This window comes from Hypanus sabinus, unplaced genomic scaffold (assembly GCF_030144855.1).
Source record: "Hypanus sabinus isolate sHypSab1 unplaced genomic scaffold, sHypSab1.hap1 scaffold_687, whole genome shotgun sequence".
Lineage (NCBI taxonomy): Eukaryota > Metazoa > Chordata > Chondrichthyes > Myliobatiformes > Dasyatidae > Hypanus > Hypanus sabinus.
Genome location: NW_026781540.1, coordinates 167,273 through 173,040, shown reverse-complemented (window position 1 = coordinate 173,040; position 5,768 = coordinate 167,273).

The window sequence follows — 5,768 nt, the reverse complement described above, 5'->3', positions numbered from 1 at the left end:
TGTGTCCCTGAGTCTCTGTGTGTGTATGGCGAACTGTGTCTGTGTTCGGAGAGGTGTATGTGTCTTTGTCTGGTTATCTGTGTCTATGGTGTGTGGGTAGGATGTCCATGTGTTGGTGTTCACGTCTGTGTGTGTATTTGTGTGAGCGAGTGTGTCCGTGTGTGTCGGGGTTAATTTGTATGCATGAGGGAGGGAGATACATGAGCAGCCATTCCACGTCGTACAAACAAGGATCCACACACCTGACTGTCCGGTTTGGTCCATTGTCTCTGCCTCCTCCTGTCTGACTGAACTCGTGTCCGTGTACACTGACTTCATTTTACCCGCCTCGGTAGAGTGCAATCCCGTCCACATCCATGTCTCTGCACATGGCATCGATCTCTTCAACAACTTAAAATCCCTGGAAACGATTGCTTCACTGGGCATGGCTGCCCAATACAGAAACCCTGCAACCTTCTCCACCGCCCCCCCCCCCCACTAACCAAGAAGGTTTTAAAGAGCTCTGCTTCCTTCTCGACTACAGACACAACGGGTTCCACACCAACTCCCGTTATTCAGTCATAGAACACGACAATAAAGAAACAGACGCTTTTGCTCCTTTCCACCGTCCCGAGTCCCAGGACTGTACCTGGACCACAGCCCAATCAGACCCCTCTTATCCATGTGATCCAAACTTCTGTACAATGCAGCCAAACCCACATCCACCAATTTCGCCGGCATCTCGTCCCGCTGTCGCGCCGCCCTCAGAGTGACCAACTTGCCCTCAGATTCCCCTGAAATTTTAGCTTTTTTACCCTAAACATGTGACCTTCTGTTCACTTCCTACCCAACCTCATAGGAAAAATATCCTGCCTGCGCTTACCCTCTCGAAAGCACTCAGCATGGGCCATACAACACGATTTCACAAGTTACAATCGCATAACACATCTCAATAATTTTGAGACTGACACCTTTGATGGTTCAGACGCTGATGTTAGTTCGCACAGATGGTCAAAAAGCTTCTGAGATGAGGGACACCAGAAGCCCAAGGTTACTGTTGTGAGAGTTGACACGTGTAGGGGGCAGGGGGTGAAGGATGAAGGATCAGCGGCTGGGAGATTACATCCGATCAGTGTGGCGATATGGTGCGCGCGGAATCTGCAGACAGAAAGGCCTGCTCCTGTGATTACCTTTCTCAATTCTCGGTACGTGTCAGAGAAATAGAAGGCAGCAAGATTTCCTTTCTCAGAGCAAACATTTCTCTCAATGGCGACGAACGTAGGCATGTTCCACACCCATGACAAAGTCTGGTACATTTCACCCGAACACAAACAAGCTGAGGACAGTTAATGGTAATCGGGAGTGAGATCTGAGGATGGTTACTAGTAATCGAGAGTGAAATCTGAGGATGGTTACTGGTAATTGAGAGTGAGATCTGAGGATAGTTACTGGTAATTGGGAGTCAAATCTGAGTATGGTTCCTGGTAATCGAGAGTGAGATCTGAGGATGGTTACTGGTAATTGGGAGTAAGATCTGAGGATGGTTACTGGTAATCGAGAGTGAGATCTGAGGATGGTTACTGGTAATTAGGAGTAAGATCTGAGGATGGTTACTGGTAATCGAGAGTGAGATCTGAGGATAGTTACTGGTAATTGGGAGTAAGATCTGAGGATGGTTACTGGTAGTCGAGAGTGAGATCTGAGGATAGTTACTGGTAATCGAGAGTGAAATCTGAGTATGGTTACTGGTAATTGAGAGTGAGATCTGAGGATGGTTACTGGTAATTGGGAGTGAGATCTGAAGATGGTTTCTCCTAAATTCCGTCGCTCTCCTGAACCGATTGCCAAGATTGGCACCGACGGAATATTAGGTATTGAACTGGTTCTGTTGGTGGTATCCCATTGATACCACCAATCAATGGGGAAAAGTATCCCATTTGCTGGAAAAAAATGCCACTCGCTATTTCCAACACTGAGTACCATCATATTTTCCATTGTTTGCAGTTTCATAATTAATTCACTAAATTAACTATAGTGATGCACCGCGGGGATTGCGCATGTGTGACATAATCGGTTCGAAAATAACTTAAACATCTGTAATTTTAAATGTGTTGAACACGGTCTCTACGGATTCGCAAAATGGTATTAAAACCCTCGGCATGCGCTGCCGCAGCACCCCATTCCGGGAGATCGCCTGTGGTACACGGGCAGAAATCACCGGCCAGAGAGGATGCCTGCATTGTTGGATAGGTTCTTGAGTGTCTATAAAGTATCGAACGTGTTCATTGCCGTCATCGGAGTTCCTGGTGAGTGAACGGATCAATTCGTGTTTGTTATTTCTGTCTGTTAACCGGTGTGAACCTGTTTATGGGAATTTTACGAGCTTCTCACTTGGTGATCACGGTTAGATCTCCGGGAAGGATGTGATTGTCTATTTCTTCAATGCCACCTTTTCCAGAGTTGAGGCGGGGCTGGGGACAGGGGCCTCCCGAGGAGGGTGTGATGAGGAGAGTTTTATTGGCAACGTTTCCAGCCCTCTCCCAGTATTTTTGACAGTCAGTTCTACGGCAAGCGGTGACTGTGAGAGATGCTGTCGGACTTTGCCCAGTGCTGGGGATAGCCGCTCTCTGCGAAAGCGTGACGAGAAGATTTTGAGTGAAAGCGCCTTCCGGAGTTGTCCCGGGCTTGGGTCGGGCAGCTCCCCGGAGAGATGTGAGTGGGAGAGGTTACGTTGCGAAGTTCACTGTTTCTGAGAGACTAATCTGATTGAACAGCTAGTCCGGTGTTTCTCGTTACCCCCTGGAGTCTGTCACAGTCCGACCCACTGCCTGCTGGTCAGTAGTTGGGTGTGAGCACAGGAATATTTGTCTACGGATCTACTGACCTGTGTTAATGAATTGAACTGCGCCGTGGGACTAATCCTTTCCTGGTCACTCAGCATCTGATCACTAAGTTGTTGCTATATCCCCTCTGAACCGTACGAGTGTTTCCTCCAGAAATCTGTGGGTTTGCTTGCATCTCGATCCCTTTCCGGCCCGGTTCGCTGCTGATTTTCCAGAGGCCCGGTTAGTCACGGTTCAATTTGTCAAAATGGTCGCATCGGCGACTGGAATCGGTATTAGTTCCGATCGTTGTTATTCCCGAGGATTACCCACGCATCGTCTTGTCTCCACTCTGAAGCAGGCAGGTTAAAGATAATGTGACCCGTGACGTTTCTTAGACAAGCAGCCTTTTCGCCGATTCTAGCACTCCTGAGATTTTTCTGAAAACTAGTCCTGCGTTCATTCCAATAGAATATGTTCAATAATGACCAATAACTTCTCTCTCTCTCTCTCTCTCTCTCTCTCTCTCTCTCTCTCTCTCTCTCTCTCTCTCTCTCTCTCTCTCTCTCTCTCTCTCTCTCTCTCTCTCTCTCTCTCTCTCTCTCTCTCTCTCTCTCTCTCTCTCTCTCTCTCTCTCTCTCTCTCTCTCTCTCTCTCTCTCTCTCTCTCTCTCTCTCTCTCTCTCTCTCTCTCTCTCTCTCTCTCTCTCTCTCTCTCTCTGCAGTGAACTTAGTCGCAATTATGATCCTGTCCCGGGGAAAGTGCGGACTCTCTACCTGCACCACGCGCTACCTGGTGGCCATGGCAGCGGGGGATCTATTGACCATTGTAATCGAGGTTATTTTGCGTCAAATCATTTACAGGTATAATTATCATTCGTGGATTTTTCTGAACATTACCCCTGTGTGCAGCGTTTTCGAAGTACTGAGGCAGACAGCCACCTACTATTCTGTCTGGTTCACCGTGACCTTCACTTTTGATCGGTTTGTCGCCATCTGCTGTCAGAAGCTGAAAACAAAATATTGCACCGGGAAAACTGCGGCTGTGGTTCTCACAACAACCGGCGTGCTGTCCTTTCTGAGAAGCGTTCCCCGCTACTTCCTCTGGGAACCCAGACAGATAGTCAACAATGTACCGTGGTTCTGTGAACTCAGGGCCAGTACTTACACTGAGTTCGGGTGGGTAGTATACGATTGGCTCGATATAGTTTTAAATCCGTTCATTCCTTTCGTGGTGATTCTGCTGCACAACGCTCTGACGGTCAGGCACATTGTTGTGGCCAGTCGTGTCCGTAAGGGGCTGAGGGGTCAGAGCAAGGGGGAGAACTGCAGAGACCCCGAGATGGAGAGCCGGAGGAGGTCTGTGGTTTTACTCTTCACCCTCTCCGGCAGCTTCATCCTCCTGTGGATGACGTGGTTGTTAAATTTCATGTATTATGAGATCTCAGGAATGGGATACAATTTCAATGATTCTGAATGGATCTTTCACCTCGTCGGAGCCTTGCTGAAGAATTTCAGCTGCTGCACAAATACATTTATTTACGCGGTCACTCAGGTGATCAGCGCGGTGAAATACCCGGTCACCTCGGTGTGTCTGTTGATTAATAAAGCCGCTCTCTGAGAGTAACCGCTAGGCGGCCACAGCGTCTGCAGTCCGGGGATCGCTGACATTCACCGCCAAATATCCCAGCTGTTATTCCCGGGTGGAATTTTCTGGGATCAGTGCACAGTCACTGTAAACTCGTAGGATTTTGGTGAATAACACGTTGCCCAATCCTTTCTATTGTTCAGAAAATCCGCAGACTTTAACTTCCATTTCGAGGAAACCGAAAACCAATCGGCTTACACTGACCTCATTCCGTCGGGCAGGCGCCGTCTCTCAGACTGAGCACACAATGACGGTGTCTGTGCATTATGTCGAGCGGTTTCGGGTAGGAAGAGTCTGTGTCCTTTGTCACCCTTTACAGTACCTGGCAATTGCATCATGACAAGGGGACCTGTGGTGGGGCAGAGAAGATTGAGCTTTGCATGACCCTGAGTTCCGGGATCAGTTCCGAGTCACTCCTCCTGTCCCGAGCGCTCCAGTCCCGGCCACAACAGTCCTGACAGGTCACAGCGCCTTCCTACGTCAGTCACTGTCCAGTCTCCTCCTGTCCCGAGCGCTCCAGTCCTGGCCACAACAGTCCTGACTGCTCACTGCGCCTTCCTACGTCAGTCACTGTCCAGTCTCCTCCTGTCCCGAGCGCTCCAGTCCTGGCCACAACAGTCCTGACTGCTCACAGCGCCTTCCTACGTCAGTCACTGTCCAGTCTCCTCCTGTCCCGAGCGCTCCAGTCCTGGCCACAACAGTCCTGACTGCTCACTGCGCCTTCCTACGTCAGACACTGTCCAGTCTCCTCCTGTCCCGAGCGCTCCAGTCCCGGCCAAAACAGTCCTGACTGCACACTGCGCCTTCCTACGTCAGTCACTGTCCAGTCTCCTCCTGTCCGGAGCGCTCCAGTCCCGGCCACAACAGTCCTGACTGCTCACTGCGCCTTCCTACGTCAGTCATGTCCTTCCTGAGAAGGTCGAACGGAGATGCAGACAGTACTGCAGCTTGGTTGTTCCGGTTCAGCACGGGAACAGGCCCGTTTCCTCACCTTGTTGTCCTGAACGAATGGAAGTGGGGATTTCATGCCTCATTGATTCCAATTCCATCTGCCTGCACAATGGTCACATACCTCCATTGTACGCCCACACATGTGGTATCCAGTAGCCTCTGTCGAATCTGCAAAATTCCAGGCACACATCACTGTGAATGTGAAAAAAAAACATCTTGCAACACGCCTTTAAACATCTTTAAACATCCGGAGTCTGGTTCAACATGACTGTCTTCTATAATACTGATTTCTTTTTCAATTGCAGTGCAGGGCAAAGATACATAGTTACAGGAAAATAAAAAATAAATAAATTGTTTTAAAAACACTAA